The 20,275-nt window shown below is 44.2% G+C and overlaps 1 protein-coding gene across 1 annotated transcript in view; it reads left to right on the forward strand.

The window, feature by feature from the left end:
* Positions 1-20,275, forward strand: part of LOC138663471 (oocyte zinc finger protein XlCOF8.4-like) — a 70,087-nt gene that overhangs the window by 48,629 nt on the left and 1,183 nt on the right. The gene's annotated exons all lie outside the window — the stretch shown is intronic.

Genomic DNA, 20,275 nt, shown 5'->3' on the forward strand with positions numbered 1-20,275 from the left:
ATTGGCCTCTGGGCTTGTGTGCCAGTTGTGAGCGTGCCATCTGTGCCAGTCCTGAGCGTGCCATCTCTCTCACAAATAGTGGGCCATAGAAAGCCTATTTAAATATTTTTTTGGTTTTATAAATTCTCCCAGAAAAAAAGGGAGATTAATATTGGCCTCTGGTCTTGTGTGCCAGTCCTGAGCGTGCCATCTGTGCCAGCCAGCCCTGAGCGTGCCATCTCTCTCACAAATAGTGGGCCATAGAAAGCCTATTTAATTTTTTTTTTTGTTTTATAAATTTTCCCTGAAAAAAGGGAGATTAATATTGGCCTCTGGGCTTGTGTGCCAGTTGTGAGCGTGCCATCTGTGCCAGTCCTGAGCGTGCCATCTCTCTCACAAATAGTGGGCCATAGAAAGCCTATTTAAATATTTTTTTGGTTTTATAAATTCTCCCAGAAAAAAAGGGAGATTAATATTGGCCTCTGGGCTTCTGTGCCAGTCCTGAGCGTGCCATCTGTGCCAGTCCTGAGCGTCCCATCTCTCTCACAAATAGTGGGCCATAGAAAGCCTATTTTATTTTTTTTTTGGGTTTTAGAAATTCTCCCTGAAAAAAGGGAGATTAATATTGGCCTCTGGGCTTGTGTGCCAGTTGTGAGCGTGCCATCTGTGCCAGTCCTGAGCGTGCCATCTCTCTCACAAATAGTGGGCCATAGAAAGCCTATTTAAATATTTTTTTGGTTTTATAAATTCTCCCAGAAAAAAAGGGAGATTAATATTGGCCTCTGGGCTTCTGTGCCAGTCCTGAGCGTGCCATCTGTGCCAGTCCTGAGCGTCCCATCTCTCTCACAAATAGTGGGCCATAGAAAGCCTATTTTATTTTTTTTTTGGGTTTCAGAAATTCTCCCTGGAAAAAAAAAGGGAGATTAATATTGCCCTTTGGGCTTGTGTGCCAGTACTAAGCGTTCCATCTCTCTCTCTCTCTCAGTCAGTGGGCCATAGAACGCATATTTTTGGTTTTATTTGTTTTCTAAATTCTCCCTGAAAAAATCATTTTATTTTATTTGGTTTCTAAATTCTTCCTGATAAAATCATATTTTTTTTATTATTTTTTTTTCTAAAGTCTCCCTGAAAAAAAAAAAAAAAAAACAACCAAAAAAACAGTGGGAGATTAATATTGGCCTTTCTGCTTGTGTGCCAGTCTTGACTCCTGGGTGTGCCATCTCTCTCTCTCTCTCTCTCTCTCTCTCTCTCTCTCTCCAATTGTGGTCCATAGAAAGCCTATATTTTTTTTTCCTTGATTTGGGTTCTAAAATCTACCAGAGAAAATAACTACATCAATCATTGGTAGAAAAATATTGGCCTCTGGGTTTGTGTGCCACTCCTGACTCCTGTGTGCGTCATCTCTCAGTCAGTGGGCCATAGAACGCCTATTTTTGGTTTTATTTGTTTTCTAAATTCTCCCTGAAAAAATTATTTTATTTTATTTGGTTTCTAAATTCTTCCTGATAAAATCATATTTTTTTTATTATTTTTTTTTCTAAAGTCTCCCTGAAAAAAAAAAAAAAAAACAGTGGGAGATTAATATTGGCCTTTCTGCTTGTGTGCCAGTCTTGACTCCTGGGTGCGTCATCTCTCAGTCAGTGGGCCATAGAACGCCTATTTTTGGTTTTATTTGTTTTATAAATTCTCCCTGAAAAAATCATTTTATTTTATTTGGTTTCTAAATTCTTCCTGATAAAATCATATTTTTTTTATTATTTTTTTTTCTAAAGTCTCCCTGAAAAAAAAAAAAAAAAAACAACCAAAAAAAACAGTGGGAGATTAATATTGGCCTTTCTGCTTGTGTGCCAGTCTTGACTCCTGGGTGCGTCATCTCTCAGTCAGTGGGCCATAGAACGCCTATTTTTGGTTTTATTTGTTTTATAAATTCTCCCTGAAAAAATCATTTTATTTTATTTGGTTTCTAAATTCTTCCTGATAAAATCATATTTTTTTTATTATTTTTTTTTCTAAAGTCTCCCTGAAAAAAAAAAAAAAAAAAACAACCAAAAAAAACAGTGGGAGATTAATATTGGCCTTTCTGCTTGTGTGCCAGTCTTGACTCCTGGGTGTGCCATCTCTCTCTCTCTCTCTCTCCAATTGTGGTCCATAGAAAGCCTACATTTTTTTTCCTTGATTTGGGTTCCAAAATCTACCAGAGAAAATAACTCCATCAATCATTGGTAGAAAAATATTGGCCTCTGGGCTTGTGTGCCACTCCTGATTCCTGTGTGCGTCATCTCTCACTCAGTGGCCCATAGAAAGCATATAGTTTGTTACATTTGTTTTCTAAATTCTCCCTGCAAAAATCTATTTTTTTTTTTTTGGGGGGTTTCTAAAGTGTTCCTGAAAAAAATAAAAATAAAAAAAAAATAATAGTGTGACATTAATATTAACATTTGTGCTTCAGTGACAGTCCTGCGTGTGGGGCATCTCTCTAATTTGCAGCCACCAAAAAAAGAGTGTGTAACATTGGGCCTGATTTTCGCTGTGGTCTCACCAACCTGTAAAGGGGTAGCTAAATCATACTGAAGTTATAGCTCACCGTGTAAGTTGTGTGACTGCAACAAATAACGTTAGTTTGGTTACGTTTTTAAAACAATGAGGAAGTCTAGTGGAAGAGGTCGTGGCCGGGGGCGTTCATTGTCAGCTGGTAATGAGGGTAGTGGTAGTGGTGGAGCATCAGGTGGTCGTGGGGGAAAAAATATTGCACCTAAGTCTGGAGCTGTGGAGCCAGGTTCGTCGTCCGGCTACACAAGGCCTCGAACGCTCCCTTTTCTGGGATTAGGAAAACCGCTTTTAAAGCCGGAGCAGCAAGAGCAAGTTTTGGCTTATCTTGCTGACTCAGCCTCTAGCTCTTTTGCCTCATCTCGTGAAACTGGTAAAAGTAAAAGCAGCGCGTCGTTAGTGGATGTTCACGGTCAGGGACAAGTCACTTCCTTGTCCTCTTCAGCAAAAACAACAACAGAGAAGAATGCAGCAGGCGACACAACGGGTTACTCCATGGAGCTCTTTACACATACCGTCCCTGGCTTAGAAAGTGAAGCAGTTAACAGTCCATGCCCATTACAAATTGAATCTGACATGGAGTGCACTGACGCACAGCCACAGCCAGACTACTATGCTGGTCCTTTGACTCAGACCACAACATTGCCCTCGCAGGGTGCTGATCAAGAATCAGACCCTGATGAGACTATGTTGCCCCATCACGAACGCTATACCACCGAACGACACGGTGACACAGACGAAGTTGCGCAGGAGGTACAAGAAGAGTTATTAGATGACCCAGTTCTTGACCCCGATTGGCAGCCATTGGGGGAACAGGGTGCAGGCGGCAGCAGTTCTGAAGCAGAGGAGGAGGAGGGGCCGCAGCAGGCATCAACATCGCCACAGGTTCCATCTGCCGGGCCCGTATCTTGCCCAAAACACGTGGCAAAGCCAAAACCTGGTGGAGGACAGCGTGGCCATCCGGTTAAAGCTCAGTCTGCAATGCCTGAAAAGGTATCCGATGCTAGAAAGAGTGCAGTCTGGCATTTTTTTAAACAACATCCAATTGATCAGCGCAAAGTCATCTGTCAAAAATGTTCTACTTCCTTAAGCAGAGGTCAGAATCTGAAAAGTCTCAATACTAGTTGCATGCATAGACATTTAACCACCATGCATTTGAAAGCTTGGACTAACTACCAAACGTCCCTTAAGGTTGTTGCACCCTCGGCCAATGAAGCTAGTCATCAACGCAACATCCCTTCCGGCAGTGTAGGACCACCATTTAGCGCACCACCTGCTGTATCTGTGCAGGTATCTTTGCCAGGCCAAAGCAGTCAGGGTCAGGGAATCACCAGTTTCGTAGTAGGAAACACTGCATCTAGGGCACCGGCGGCAACAATACCATCTCCCACCGTCTCTCAGTCTGCCATGTCCACCGGCACCCCCGCTAGTTCCACGATCTCCAGCTCTCCAGTCCAGCTCACCCTACATGAGACTATGGTTAGAAAAAGGAAATACTTAGCCTCGCATCCGCGTACACAGGGTTTGAACGCCCACATAGCTAGACTAATCTCGTTAGAGATGATGCCCTACCGGTTAGTTGAAAGCGAAGCTTTCAAAGACCTGATGGACTACGCTGTACCACACTACGAGCTACCCAGTCGACACTTTTTTTCCAGAAAAGCCATCCCAGCCCTCCACCAGCATGTTAAAGAGCGCATCGTCCATGCACTCAGGCAATCTGTGAGCACAAAGGTGCACCTGACAACAGATGCATGGACCAGTAGGCATGGCCAGGGACGTTACGTGTCCATCACGGCACACTGGGTAAATGTGGTGGATTCAGGGTCCACAGGGGACAGCAAGTTTGGGACAGTTCTGCCTAGCCCACGGTCTAGTAAACAGTTGTCTGTAGCCGTTCGCACCCCCTCCTCCTCCTCCTCCTCGTCCTCCTGCAGAAGCAAGAGCTCGTCCACAGACCGCAGTCGCACAAACACTCCATCCGCACCTGCCACTGTTGCACACCAGGTCTCCCATTATGGGGCAGCTACTGGCATACGTCAGCAGGCTGTATTGGCTATGAAGTGTTTGGGCGACAATAGACACACCGCGGAAGTTCTGTCCGAGTTCTTGCAGCAAGAAACGCAGTCGTGGCTGGGCACTGTAGATCTTGAGGCAGGCAAGGTAGTGAGTGATAACGGAAGGAATTTCATGGCTGCCATCTCCCTTTCCCAACTGAAACACATTCCTTGCCTGGCTCACACCTTAAACCTGGTGGTGCAGTGCTTCCTGAAAAGTTATCCGGGGTTATCCGACCTGCTCCTCAAAGTGCGTGGACTTTGCGCACATATCCGCCGTTCGCCTGTACACTCCAGCCGTATGCAGACCTATCAGCGTTCTTTGAACCTTCCCCAGCATCGCCTAATCATAGACGTTGCAACAAGGTGGAACTCAACACTGCACATGCTTCAGAGACTGTGCGAACAGAGGCGGGCTGTTATGTTTTTGTGGGAGGATACACATACACGGGCAGGCAGTAGGATGGCAGACATGGAGTTGTCAGGTGTGCAGTGGTCGAAGATTCAAGACATGTGTCAAGTCCTTCAGTGTTTTGAGGAATGCACACGGCTGGTTAGTGCAGACAACGCCATAATAAGCATGAGCATCCCCCTAATGCGTCTGCTGATGCAAAGTTTGACGCACATAAAGGATCAGGCGTCTGCACCAGAGGAAGAGGAAAGCCTTGATGACAGTCAGCGATTGTCTGGTCAGGGCAGTGTACATGACGAGGTACCGGGCGAAGAGGAGGTGGAGGATGAGGAGGATGATGGGGATGAGTATATTTTTAATGAGGAAGCTTTCCCGGGGGCACGGGAAATTGGTGGCGTGGCAAGGCCGGGTTCTGGTTTTTTGAGGGACACAAGTGACGTAGATTTGCCTGCAACTGCCCCTCAACCAAGCACAACCGCAGATTTGACAACGGGAACTTTGGCCCACATGGCGGATTATGCCTTGCGTATCCTCAAAAGGGACACACGCATTACAAAAATGATGAACGATGACGATTACTGGTTGGCCTGCCTCCTTGATCCTCGCTATAAAGGCAAATTGCAAAATATTATGCCACATGAGAACTTGGAACTAATATTAGCAACAAAACAATCAACTCTTGTTGACCGTTTGCTTCTGGCATTCCCTGCACACAGCGCCCGTGATCGTTCTCACACGAGCTCCAGGGGCCAGCAGACCAGAGGTGTTAGAGGGGCAGAAATCAGAAGTGGCGTTGGACAGAGGGGTTTTCTGACCAGGTTGTGGAGTGATTTTTCTATGACCGCAGACAGGACAGGTACTGCAGCATCAATTCAAAGTGACAGGAGACAACATTTGTCCAGTATGGTTACAAACTATTTTTCATCCCTTATCGACGTTCTCCCTCAACCGTCATTCCCATTTGATTACTGGGCATCCAAATTAGACACCTGGCCAGAATTGGCAGAATATGCATTGCAGGAGCTTGCTTGCCCGGCAGCTAGTGTCCTATCAGAAAGAGTATTCAGTGCTGCAGGTTCAATACTAACAGAAAAAAGGACTCGTCTGGCTACCCAAAATGTAGATGATCTAACCTTCATTAAAATGAACCACAACTGGATTTCAAAATCTTTTGCCCCACCCTGCCCGGCTGACACCTAGCTTTCCTATGAAAAGGTCTTGCCTGTGGACTATTCTGAATGACTTTTCCAATCTCGTAATTTTCTTCACCTGATTGTCCAGCATACGACATGTTTCCACCTCACGAAATGGCCAAACTCCCCACACGGGGCCGTGCTATCGCCACTTTGCGCTTGGACCCTTGAGAGTGCTGTTTGTCTGAAGAGGTGGGTGTGGCCGCTTTTGGTCGACGGCACTGCCACTGGGTCCCTCATAGTACAATAAAGTGTCTCTGGCGGTGGTGGTGCGCACCCAACGTCAGACACACCGTTGTAATATGAGGGGCCCTGTGCCTGTACCGCCGGCCACAAGACAGTTCCCCCCCCCAGCTCAAACAGTGCTCTACCACTAGCAAAATTATCTCTCACAGCTTCACCAATGTGTAGTCTAGCCGCTGACATCCTTCAATGCCTGGCACTGACAATACCATTGTTTTGACATTTTTGTTATGTTAGGCCTTCGAAGCCTGTCTGCGGTCCCTTCTTTCTACAACTACTACACTGACCAGGCCACTGCTGGCCGTGTTACCCTGGAACCAATTTAAAAGTGCCTACAGTCAGCCCAATTTTGTTATGTTAGGCCTTCGAAGACTGTCTGCCGTCACTCCTTCCACTAGACTTCCACTGACCATACACTGCTGCCCATGTACCCCTGGAACCAATTTAAAGTGCCTACAGCCAGCCCAATTTTGTTATGTTAGGCCTTCGAAGCCTGTCTGCGGTCACTCCTTCCACTAGACTTCCACTGACCAGACCACTGCTGCCCGTGTACCCCTGGAACCAATTTAAAAGTGCCTACAGCCAGCCCAAGTTTGTTATGTTAGGCCTTGGAAGCCTGTCTGCGGTCACTCCTTCCACTAGACTTCCACTGACCAGACCACTGCTGCCCGTGTACCCCTGGAACCAATTTAAAAGTGCCTACAGCCAGCCCAAGTTTGTTATGTTAGGCCTTGGAAGCCTGTCTGCGGTCACTCCTTCCACTAGACTTCCACTGACCAGACCACTGCTGCCCGTGTACCCCTGGAACCAATTTAAAAGTGCCTACAGCCAGCCCAAGTTTGTTATGTTAGGCCTTGGAAGCCTGTCTGCGGTCACTCCTTCCACTAGACTTCCACTGACCAGACCACTGCTGCCCGTGTACCCCTGGAACCAATTTAAAAGTGCCTACAGCCAGCCCAAGTTTGTTATGTTAGGCCTTGGAAGCCTGTCTGCGGTCACTCCTTCCACTAGACTTCCACTGACCAGACCACTGCTGCCCGTGTACCCCTGGAACCAATTTAAAATTGCCTACAGCCATGTGTTATTATTTTAGGCCTTCGATGCCTGTCTGCGGTCACTCCTTCCACTAGGCCTCCACTGACCACACCACTGCTGCCCGTGTACCCCTGGAACCAATTTAAAATTGCCTACAGCCAGCCCAATTTTTTTATTTTAGGCCTTCGATGCCTGTCTGCGGTCCATTCTTTCAACTACTACTACACTGACCAGGTCACTGCTGTCCGTGTACCCCTGGAACCAATTTAAAATTGCCTACAGCCAGCCCAATTTTTTTATTTTAGGCCTTCGATGCCTGTCTGCGGTCCATTCTTTCAACTACTACTACACTGACCAGGTCACTGCTGCCCGTGTACCCCTGGAACCAATTTAAAATTGCCTACAGCCAGCCCAATTTTTTTATTTTAGGCCTTCGATGCCTGTCTGCGGTCCATTCTTTCAACTACTACTACACTGACCAGGTCACTGCTGCCCGTGTACCCCTGGAACCAATTTAAAATTGCCTACAGCCAGCCCAATTTTTTTATTTTAGGCCTTCGATGCCTGTCTGCGGTCCATTCTTTCAACTACTACTACACTGACCAGGTCACTGCTGCCCGTGTACCCCTGGAACCAATTTAAAATTGCCTACAGCCAGCCCAATTTTTTTATTTTAGGCCTTCGATGCCTGTCTGCGGTCCATTCTTTCAACTACTACTACACTGACCAGGTCACTGCTGTCCGTGTACCCCTGGAACCAATTTAAAATTGCCTACAGCCATGTGTTATTATTTTAGGCCTTCGATGCCTGTCTGCGGTCACTCCTTCCACTAGGCCTCCACTGACCACACCACTGCTGCCCGTGTACCCCTGGAACCAATTTAAAATTGCCTACAGCCAGCCCAATTTTTTTATTTTAGGCCTTCGATGCCTGTCTGCGGTCCATTCTTTCAACTACTACTACACTGACCAGGTCACTGCTGTCCGTGTACCCCTGGAACCAATTTAAAATTGCCTACAGCCATGTGTTATTATTTTAGGCCTTCGATGCCTGTCTGCGGTCACTCCTTCCACTAGGCCTCCACTGACCACACCACTGCTGCCCGTGTACCCCTGGAACCAATTTAAAATTGCCTACAGCCAGCCCAATTTTTTTATTTTAGGCCTTCGATGCCTGTCTGCGGTCCATTCTTTCAACTACTACTACACTGACCAGGTCACTGCTGTCCGTGTACCCCTGTAACCAATTTAAAATTGCCTACAGCCATGTGTTATTATTTTAGGCATTCGATGCCTGTCTGCGGTCCATTTTTTCAACTACTACTACACTGACCAGGTCACTGCTGCCCGTGTACCCCTGGAACCAATTTAAAATTGCCTACAGCCATGTGTTATTATTTTAGGCCTTCGATGCCTGTCTGCGGTCACTCCTTCCACTAGGCCTCCACTGACCACACCACTGCTGCCCGTGTACCCCTGGAACCAATTTAAAATTGCCTACAGCCAGCCCAATTTTTTTATTTTAGGCCTTCGATGCCTGTCTGCGGTCCATTCTTTCAACTACTACTACACTGACCAGGTCACTGCTGCCCGTGTACCCCTGGAACCAATTTAAAATTGCCTACAGCCATGTGTTATTATTTTAGGCCTTCGATGCCTGTCTGCGGTCACTCCTTCCACTAGGCCTCCACTGACCACACCACTGCTGTCCGTGTACCCCTGGAACCAATTTAAAATTGCCTACAGCCATGTGTTATTATTTTAGGCCTTCGATGCCTGTCTGCGGTCCATTCTTTCAACTACTACTACACTGACCAGGGCACTGCTGGCCGTGTACCCCTGGAACCAACATCAGAAAATATAAAAATAAGTATTTTGCTTATAAAAAAGAAAATACTGGTGAGATATCAAATGCAGACATTTTAACATTAAAAACAAACACACAACTCTAATCTGGTACAGTACTAAAAATGGCCACCAGCTACAATTACTTTCTCCTGCAAGTAGTTAACTGAAAGTTTTTTTAAATTGAAAACACACATATGGCATCCACCGAGTGTTGTCCTGTCGCGTCTTCTTTATATTATTGCCGAGAAGATGCAAAATAATGAAAATAATAAAATCATTAATTACCAAAATAATAGAGAAAGTCAACACCACATTGCAAATAAACATTCATTCCAAATAAAGAAGCAGGGCGCGTCCGAGGGTGAGTATATACCTAATAAGAATATAATCACCCTCGGACGCGCAATGCTTATTTCCAACAGCCTTCCTTCCTAAGAATCAGCCCTTCCGTCGTGTAGAGAGACGTTGTGTTACACTCCAAGGTGTTCCCCAGGTTGCCTTTCCTGAGCTTCGATCTTCCGGCTCTCGTTTAGTAGTTCTTGGAAACTACTCTGCATTAGGCCTTCAAATTGGGTATGGGGTGTAGAGAGATGGTGTGTTCCACTCCAAGGTGTTCCCCAGGTTGCCTTTCCTGAGCTTCGATCTTCCGGCTCTCGTTTAGTAGTTGTTGGAAACTACGCTGCATTAGGCCTTCAAATTGGGTATGGGGTGTAGCGAGAGGGTGTGTTACACTCCAAGGTGTTCCCCAGGTTGCCTTTCCTGAGCTTCGATCTTCCGGCTCTCGTTTAGTAGTTCTTGGAAACTACACTGCATTAGGCCTTCAAATTGGGTATGGGGTGTAGAGAGAGGGTGTGTTACACTCCAAGGTGTTCCCCAGGTTGCCTTTCCTGAGCTTCGATATTCCGGCTCTCGTTTAGTAGTTGTCGGAAACTACGCTGCATTAGGCCTACAAATTGGGTATGGGGTGTAGAGAGAGGGTGTGTTACACTCCAAGGTGTTCCCCAGGTTGCCTTTCCTGAGCTTCGATCTTCATGCTCTCGTTTAGTAGTTGTCGGAAACTACGCTGCATTAGGCCTACAAATTGGGTATGGGGTGTAGAGAGAGGGTTTGTTACACTCCAAGGTGTTCCCCAGGTTGCCTTTCCTGAGCTTCGATCTTCCGGCTCTCGTTTAGTAGTTGTTGGAAACTACGCTGCATTAGGCCTTCAAATTGGGTATGGGGTGTAGCGAGAGGGTGTGTTACACTCCAAGGTGTTCCCCAGGTTGCCTTTCCTGAGCTTCGATCTTCCGGCTCTCGTTTAGTAGTTGTTGGAAACTACGCTGCATTAGGCCTTCAAATTGGGTATGGGGTGTAGCGAGAGGGTGTGTTACACTCCAAGGTGTTCCCCAGGTTGCCTTTCCTGAGCTTCGATCTTCCGGCTCTCGTTTAGTAGTTCTTGGAAACTACACTGCATTAGGCCTTCAAATTGGGTATGGGGTGTAGAGAGAGGGTGTGTTACACTCTAAGGTGTTCCCCAGGTTTCCTTGCCATTGCTTCGGTCTTCCGACTCTCGTTTAGTAGTTGTAGAAAAGTACACTGCATTAGGCCATACAAAATGGGTATGGGGTGGAGAGAGATGGTGTGTTACACTCCAAGGTGTTCCCCAGGTTGCCTTTCCTGAGCTTCTATCTTCAGGCTCTCATTAAATTGTGGTTAAATGGAACAACTGCATTTGGCGTACTAGTTGGTTTGGGGCCTACTATCGGTGTCTGCCACTCCTTGCTGTTCTCCTCCACTGAACAAAGCTGTGCCGCCTGTTTACTACGGTTGCCAATTTTGAACTGCATTTCGACTACTTACTGATTTGGCCCTACTCTCTGTGTCAGCCTCTCATTCCAGTTGTCCTCCACTGCAATGCCCCCTGGTTATTCCTGTGTTACCAATTTTGAACTGCATTTAGCCCACTTTCTTCTTTGGGCCTATATCTGTGTTTCCACTTCATCGTGCCCATTGCCCAGCCAGTGATAGATGAGTCTGCTGGTACATTGACCCATAACGCAACATTCCCCGTGCACGCTACACAACAACATTGTGACCCTGCTGAAAGTCAGGTTGCTCTTCCCGCATACCATACCACCTTACACGGGGACAAAGAGGAAGGTGCAGATGAAAGTGCAGGTTCCTTCATCAGGTGGGGGGAGGAATACTAGTTGGCGACGTCACTGGCACAGGGCCTCTCATAGTACGCAAAAGTGTTGCTGCCGGTGGGAGGCGCCCCCGCCGTGCAAACACACCGCTGTACTTTGAGGGGCCCTGTGCCAGTGCCAATGCCAACGAGTGGGCCCCCCCTGCTTGCTCAGGTTCACAGCACTTGCAAAGTTGAAATACTTACCTCTCCCTGCTCCACTGCCGTGACGTGGTCCAGATTTCCTGGGCCCACTAATTACTTGAACCAGCCCTACCCCCCACAACTTTAGCCAAATGACCCCCAATTTCAAATGCCTTCCAATTATTATAAGGTAAATTACGCTTGACAAGCTTCATTAAGAAGAATGGATGGTTTTGACATTAAAATGGCCACTCTAGGTGTTTTCCTGGCCCCCACTCACTGCCGACTATGCTGCCCCATTGACTTGCATTGGGTTTCGTGTTTCGGTCGATCCCGACTTTACGTCATAATCGGCCGATTTCACTCGACCCGACTTTGGACATAGTCGGGTTTCGCAAAACCCGGCTCGACTCTAAAAAGGTCAAGGTCGCTCAACTCTAATCGACAACATTAAATGTGCAGTGAGGGCAAATGTGAATTTCTGTACAATAACAGCAGAGTTTCCCTTTATCCTGACTTTTCAATTTATATTAAAACCGACTAAGTTCACGGAGGATTGTGATAAACTACATAAAACACATTCTACCTGTGCCATGATATATCTCTGAGCTGTGCGTGGCTGATGGCTGTAATATACATTTATTCCCGCCTGCAGGAGATGTGTTGGCATGGCTCGAGCCCTGGTTTCATGGATTCACTCCACCTCATAAATTACATTGTTTCTGATAGTAAGAAATTCAGATTACTGCACAATCTCTCCTGAAATGGGGAGCAATATTATTTTTTCTATTCTTCTGGCAGGATTCATAGTAGCTCCAAATCTGGTTTACTGTTGTTTAATCTGTATTTGTAGTTTTCAGTTAATTAGATTCTCGTGCTGCGGGGCTGTGGGCGGGACTTTGTGGTGCTCTGACTACATATTCATCTGTATTGGCTTATGACAGGTCGCTGATCCCTCACTGACCTGCCCCCCATTTTTACATAATACATATAATAGTGTTGATATTATTGTTGTTAATGCCTATAATATTGTGGCTATTGGGAGGCTTAGAAAAAAAAAATTAAATCCAGCAAAATGTCACCAGTGATGGTGGCGCCTGTCCAGTAGCATATATAAGTAAGAGATAGATGCTACTGCGCAGGCGCCGCCATCACCGGTGGCATTTTGCTGGATGTAATTTTTTTTCTAATCCTCCCAATAGCCACAATATTATAGTAACCCAACGTCACGGGTCCCCATGCTTACGAGTCCTACTCGAACCAATGTTAGCACAAAAACAGGATTCAAAGATCCTCCAAAAATTCAGAAAAATAGCAAAAAAGGCAAGAGATGCTTACCTGACTTGGCCTCCAAACAAATGCAGGATGCAGTGGACCACATACAGGTCTCTAATGTGCAGTCATATGCCAAGCAGCCACCCCCTCCATTAATTTGGTAGGTTGTGAGTGGCTGCCTCATCGGTATTTCTGCACCTGTGTTGCCATCTTAACCATATGGGTCCACTGCATCCTGATAGTGCATTTGTTTGGAGGCCTAGGCAGGTAAGCATCTCCTGCCTTTTTTGCAACTTCTCACAATACCCTACATATACGATTGTACACTACTCTCTGGGCACATGGCAGCGCTCAGAAGGGAAGGAGCCCCATTTAGCTGTTTGAATGCAGATCTAGCTGGAATAGTTTGCAGACACAATATATTGGGAGCACTGTTCGTTGTCAACTGGCAGCTCAAAAGATCTCCACCATGAACATCCTTGGCACTATCTTCTCTGCTTTCCGTATCCCAAGGATTGTCTTGCTCATCTCCTTTTAACACCATTACATGGATCTGGACTTACACTGGGACCCCAAGACTTAAACCATGGTGTTACCTGCTATTCTGTGGTATTAAATGGCAAGAAGAATAGTCAGGTAGCTGGGTCAGAAGCAGAAGGACAGAATACAGGATCAGAAGACACGAGTAGTCAGTAAATGGGCCATGGTCACAACACTAAACAAACACACAAGCCGCAAGCTGAGCACAGAGGACTGAACCAGAGGAGAACAACGCTGTATCTGGCAGATTCCAGCCATGTGCTTTGAGCTTTAGTAGGGTGTGTTACTTTCCAGTTGGCTGAAGTAGGGAGCAGATTACTCCTGCTGGACAGCAGGAACAGATCCCATAAAGTAACTCCATTTTATAAATTAATTCACTGTGGGTTATAATCTATACATATGTGGTCAAAATTGTTGGTACCCCTCTTTTAATGACAGAAAAACACACAATGCTGACTGAAATAATTTGAATCTGACAAAAGTAATAAGAAATGAAAGATCTATGAAAATTATCAGACAGACATTACTTTTCAACCATGGTTCCACTGGATTTTTAAAAAAAATAAAACTAATGAAATAGGCCTGGACAGAAAAGATTGTACCCCTGAAAATAATGTGACAAAAGGGACATGTTAAATCACGGCGTGCTACTAATTAGCATCACAGGTGTCTACAGTCTTGGATTCAGTGAGTGGCCTGTATATAGGGCTACAGATACTGTGCTGTTTGGTGACATGTTGTGTATCACACTCAACATGGACCAGAGGAAGCGAAGGAAAGGGTTGTCTCAGGAGATTAGAAAGAAAATGATAGACAAACATGTTAAAGGTAAAAGTTATAAGACCATCTCCAAGCAACGTGATGTCCCTGTGACTACAGTTGCACATATTTATTAAGAAATTTATTATCCATGAAACTGTAGCCAACCTCCCTGGACGTGGCCGCAGGAGGAAAATTGATGGCAAATCAAAGAGACGGATGGCAACAAAAGAGCCAAGAAAAACTTGTAAACAAATTAAAGGTGATCTTCAGGCTCAAGGAACATCAGTGTCAGATTGCACCATCCATCGTTGTACGAGTTAAAGTGGACTTCATGGGAGATGACCAAGGAGGACACCATTGTTGAAGAAAAAAATCATAAAAAAGCCAGACTGGAATTTGCTAAACTACATGATGACAAGCCACAAAGCTTCTCGGAGAATGTCCTATGGACAGATGAGACAAAAATGGAACTTTTTGGCAAGGCACATCAGCTCTATGTTCACAGAGGGAAAATGAAGCATATCAAGAAAAGAACATTGTCCCTACTGTGAAACCTGGAGGAGGCTCTGTTTTGTTATAGGGCTGCTTTGCTGCATCTGGCACATGGTGTCTAGAATCTGTGCAGGGTACAATGAAATCTCAAGGTTATCAAGGGATTCTAGAGAGAAATGTGCTGCCCAGTGGCAGAAAGCTTGGTCTCAGTCGCAGGTCATGGGTCTTGCAACAGGATAATGACCCAAAACACACAGCTAAAATCACCGAAGAATGGCTAAGAGGAAAACATTGGACTATTCTGAAGTGGCCTTCTATGAGCCCTGACCTAAATCCTATTGAGCATCTTTGGAAAGACCTGAAACACGCCGTCTGGAAAAGGCAACCTTCAAACAGGAGACAACTGGAGCAGTTTACTCTTGAAGAGCGGCCAAAATACCAGTCGAGATGTGCAGAAGTCTCTGACAGTTACAGGAATCGTTTGATTGCAGTGAATGCCTCAAAAGGTTGTGCAACAAAATATTAACCCCAGAGCCTGTTTTTGCCTTCATGACCGGGCCAATTTTTACAATTCTGACCAGTGTCACTTTATGAGGTCATAACTCCAACGCTTCAATGAATTCTGGTTATTCTGAGATTTTCTTGTGGGCATCACGGTGGCTCAGTAGATAACACTGCAGCATTGCAGCGCTGGAGTCCTATAATTGGATAATTATAATTGGATATTATAATTATGATTGTGTGCAAACTGTAAAGCGCTGTGGAATATGTTAGCGCTATATAAAAAAAAAAAAAGAAAAAAAAATAGACATATTGTACTTCATGATAGTGTTAACATTTCTTTGATATAATTTGTTTTTTTATTTGTTAAAAAAGGGAAATATGGCGAAAATGTTGAAAATTTCACAATTTTCTAAATTTTAATTTTTATGCTCTTAAATCAGAAAGTCATATCACACAAAATAGCTAATAAATAACATTTCCCACATGTCTGCTTTACACCAGCACAAATTTTGGAAACAACATTTTTGTCACTTAGGAAAATATAAGGGTTAAAAGTTGACCAGCGACTTCTCATTTTTACAACAAAATTTACAAAACCATTTTTTTAGGGACCACCTCACATTTGAATGAATTTGGGGGGAGTCAATATTTTCAGAAAATACTCAAAAGTGACACCATTCTAAAAACTGCACCCTTCAAGGTGCTCAAAACCACATTCAAGAAGTTTATTAACCCTTCAGGTGCTTCACAGGAATGAATGGAATGTGGAAGGAAAAAATAAACATTTACTTTTCTTTCACAAAAAATGTCATTTAGATCAATTTTTTTTTACTTTCACTTGGCTAACAGGAGAAAATAGACTATATATTGTTTTGCAATTTCTCCTGAGCATGCCCATGACCCATATGTGGGAGAATACTACTGTTTGGTCACATGGCAGAGCTCAGGAGGGAAGGAGCGCTATATTGGAGAGCAGATTTTGCTGGAATTGTTTGTGGGTGACATGTCACATTGTCAGAGCCCTTGAGGTGCCAGAACAGCATAAGCCCCCAAAAGTGACTGCATTTGACAAAAGACTTCCCTGAAGGAATTCTTCTAGTGGTGCAGTGAGCATACTGACACCACAGCTGTTCCATAGAAAATTACACCATTGGGCAGTGAAGAAAAAATAATTACATTTTTACCACTAAAATGTTGTTTTAACCCAAGATTTTACATATTAAAATAGGTAGATGGGTAAATGGTCACTACACCCATAGATGAATTCGAAGAGGGGTGTCATTTCCAAAATGGGGTCACTTCAGGGGGGATTATGCTGTTATGGCACTTTGGAGAGCCGCTAAGTATGAGAACAAAAGAATCCCCCCTGAAGTGACCCCATTTTGGAAATGACACCCCTCTGTGAATTCATCTATGGATATAGTGACCATTTCTACTATATGGATGAGTTCTAGAAACACATAGTGGAAGTTTTAGAGCAAAGATTGCAAAAATGTCATTGTAGTTCCCAATATATTTTGCCCAGCTTGTGTCTCTGGAGACATCCCCCACCTACACCCAGAAATTAAGTCCGCTCTACTCAGATGTGTCTGTCACTAAATAAACCAAATGCTTGACTGTCAAAACAGTTTAAAAACGTGGTTCTGTGTGGAAGATTTTAAAGCGGTCATGGAGGCATTAGGCTAGCAATGATGGGCATTGTGGGCAATAATAGTGGGTATGATGCCTCATTCCTCTCTTGGAACATACACAAGAAGTTCTCTGAGGTTCTTTCTTGTTTCAGTTGCTGGAATGAGTGCAGTAAAATGTCGCTCAGTGAGTCTTCTGGCATCTTCAGATTATAAAGGATTGGCGGCGACAACCTTTTCAAAAACAAGATTTTCAATGACCTTTTCCTGATAATCAAAGAAAGTATCTGCATTTCCGGCTTTTTACAAAAGAATATGTAGCCACCTGAAACCAATAAATGACTTTTTATACCAGGTATATGATCTTGATATCTGGAATGGCTATAGAACCTGATCTGCAAGGTCCAAATACCCCATATATTTGTTGTAGTCAATGAGAGATAGAGGTTTTGGAGTAGTGGATCCCTGTTGGTCTGCAGTGACCCTTGTGGCATCTGTGTGGATCGAGCTCAGGATAAAAATATCTTTTTTTTATCCTTATACTTAAGGGCAAGCAGCTCTCCATTGCGTGAAGCCACTGACTGCCCTCTTTCGGCACTTTTTGTTGACCAATGATTGTGGAAACCCTTGACTGTTTTTGTGAATTGTCCCACAAGCCCTTATATTATGTTCAACCAGACTTTTAAATGGGAGTGTGCTGGTGTAGCACTTGTCAACATACAGATTGTAGCCTTTTTATAAAAATGGAGTTATCAGCTGCCAAATGATTTTTACAGATGTCCCCAGATAAGTAGGGCATCCTGGTGGGTTTAGTTGGCTATCTTTCCCCTCATAAATGCGAAAAACTGATGTGTATCCGGTTGAACTCTCGCACATTTTATAGAGCTTTATTCCGAACCTTGCCCTCTTAGAAGGAATAAATTGCTTGAGGTGCAGTCATCCTTTGAATTTTACAAGGGACTCATCAATGGAAATGTTTTCTGATGCGGTGTAAAGCTTTAAGAACTTTTCTGTTAAGTCTTCGATGATGGGTCTGATTTTGAATAGTCTGTCATGTTTTGGGGCATCTCTGGGCAGGCATTGACTGTTGTCATTAAAATGCTAAAATCTCATGAGCATTTCAGAACGGGTCCTAGTAAGAACGGCAGGAAACAATGGGGTGGCTTGAACAGGGTGGTTGGACCAATAGGACCGAATGCTCGTTTTTTTTAACAAGCCCCATAACGAATGTAAGTCCTAAAAAAATTTTTATTTCTAGGACATAAGTTGGTGTCCATAAATTTGACCTAGCATAATAGGATAGTGGATTCTGGCTGATGAATTGGGACACATAAATTTGTAGGACACTATGCTCTAGCAAGCTATCTGTCATAAACAAATTTAAAAAATTAATTGATCCAAAATTTTCCACCTCCATATTTATGCCGGGAATGGCATTAAAATTAGAGATGAATGGAGTAGCCAAATCTGAAGCCTCCCATCTGGGAAATGCTACATCAAGTGGCAAAGCCCCTTGGACATTAGTGCTCGTGAATTGGCGCTAGTACTGGGCATTGTTCCCGGAGTTGGAGAGATTTCTCCAGAAGCGCTATTTGTCCTTCTTGTTGTACTGGTCCTTGTGTGTGAGGATGGACCAGAATCACTGCTAATTTCTGAGCTATCATTGTCGCTGCTACTAAACCCCTTGAAATCCACATCGCCATCTGGCACTGCACTTTCTTCGCTGTCCGAACATAAATGTACATAAGCCTCCTCTGCACTATAATACTGACTGGCCATTTTACTTGTTTTTTTTTTCCGGAAATAGAAAACTCTGACGTGACTGAGGTGACCAAAATATTGGGGAGACAATTGAAAAAAAGCCTTATTCTTAAGCCTAACCCTAACTTTAGAATAAACTCTAACTTTAGCCTAACAGTATCCTTATCTTTAACCTAACAGTAACTCTAAATTTAGCCTAACCCTAACTTTAGCCAAGCAATAACCCCAACAGTAACCCTAACTTTAGCCCCAACACTAACCCTAACTATGACACTAACCCTAACTATGGCACTAACCCTAACCTGCCTTATCTGTTTTTTTTTCTTTATAGCAAGATCGCTGACTGACACAGCTGTTGCCAGCAGCACTTGTAAGGCTATGTGCACACGTTCAGGAATTCGTGCAGAAAATTCCTGTGAAAATCCGGACATTTCTGGCAGATTTCCGCATGAAATCCGCATACGTTTTTTTGCGCGGTTTTGACGCGGTTTTTGCGCGTTTTTTCCCGGACATTTCCCAATGCATTAGACAGTGGAAATACCGCGAAAAAACTGCAAAATTAATGAGCAGGTTCATTATTTTAACGCAATGCGTTTTTCATGCGGAAAAACGCACATCATGTGCACAGAAATTGCGGATTTCATTAAAAATGATAGGATGCTTACTGTATGCAGATTATTTGCGGTTTTATAGCGTTTTTATAGCGCAAAAACGCTAAAAAAACACAAATAATCTGCAACGTGTGCACATAGCCTAACACTGTTTCTCCTCTAATCTCTCACTGACCGGAGATCTGAGGAGAAACAGTTTTTTTGAGGCAGATCACCCGGGAAAGTTCGTTGCTACAACAAACTATCCTAGTGATTTGTCTCATTGGCTGGTGTGACGCTGACGTCATCAAGACCTGAACCAATCTGGTCTCGATGAGGTCGGGGTTCACAGGAAGTGTTGTGCGCCGGAATCTCCTTGTTATAAGGTACGTGGGGGTCCCGATGAGAACAAAACCGTAGACAAACGGCACTGCACAAAGCCCTGCTTTCGCTGACATTTATCTACCGTTGGCGGTCACGAAGTGGTTAATTAAGGGTACCATAATTTCTGTCCAGGCCTATTTCCTGAGTTTTTTTTTTAATTCTGTGGAAGTATGGTTGAAAAGCAATGTGTGACTTTTATTTCTTCATTTTCATAGATTTTTGATTTATTATCACTTTTGTCAGATTCAAGTTATTTCTGTGACCATTGTGGGTTTTTCTATCATTAAATGAGGGGTTACAACAATTTTGACCACATGTGCAGAAGGATTGAATATTTTGACTCCACAGCCACTTTCCAGAAATTAACACGCAGTGGATGTTGGAGAGTAAAAATTACACATTTGCTATTTTATTACCCAACACATAGTGCCCAGATTGTGCTCCAGGAGACACACCCCGCAAATTAAGTGGATTCTTCTCACTATAATATTGCTAAATATAAATGTTGTTTGAGCACACTGCAAGACTCAGAAGTGAAAGCGGATTTTGCTGGATTGGTTTATAGAAATGCTGTTGCTTTTCAACCTTTGAGTAGCCTTTTAGCCACTAGTGGTGTGGGAACCTCTGTTTTTCCATTGACAGATGATGGACCTGAGTGGGGACTTGTTTATGTGAGATGAGAATTGGTATTATTTTCACCTACATAACATTGATTGG

This window comes from Ranitomeya imitator, chromosome 2 (assembly GCF_032444005.1).
Source record: "Ranitomeya imitator isolate aRanImi1 chromosome 2, aRanImi1.pri, whole genome shotgun sequence".
Taxonomy (NCBI): Eukaryota; Metazoa; Chordata; class Amphibia; order Anura; family Dendrobatidae; genus Ranitomeya; species Ranitomeya imitator.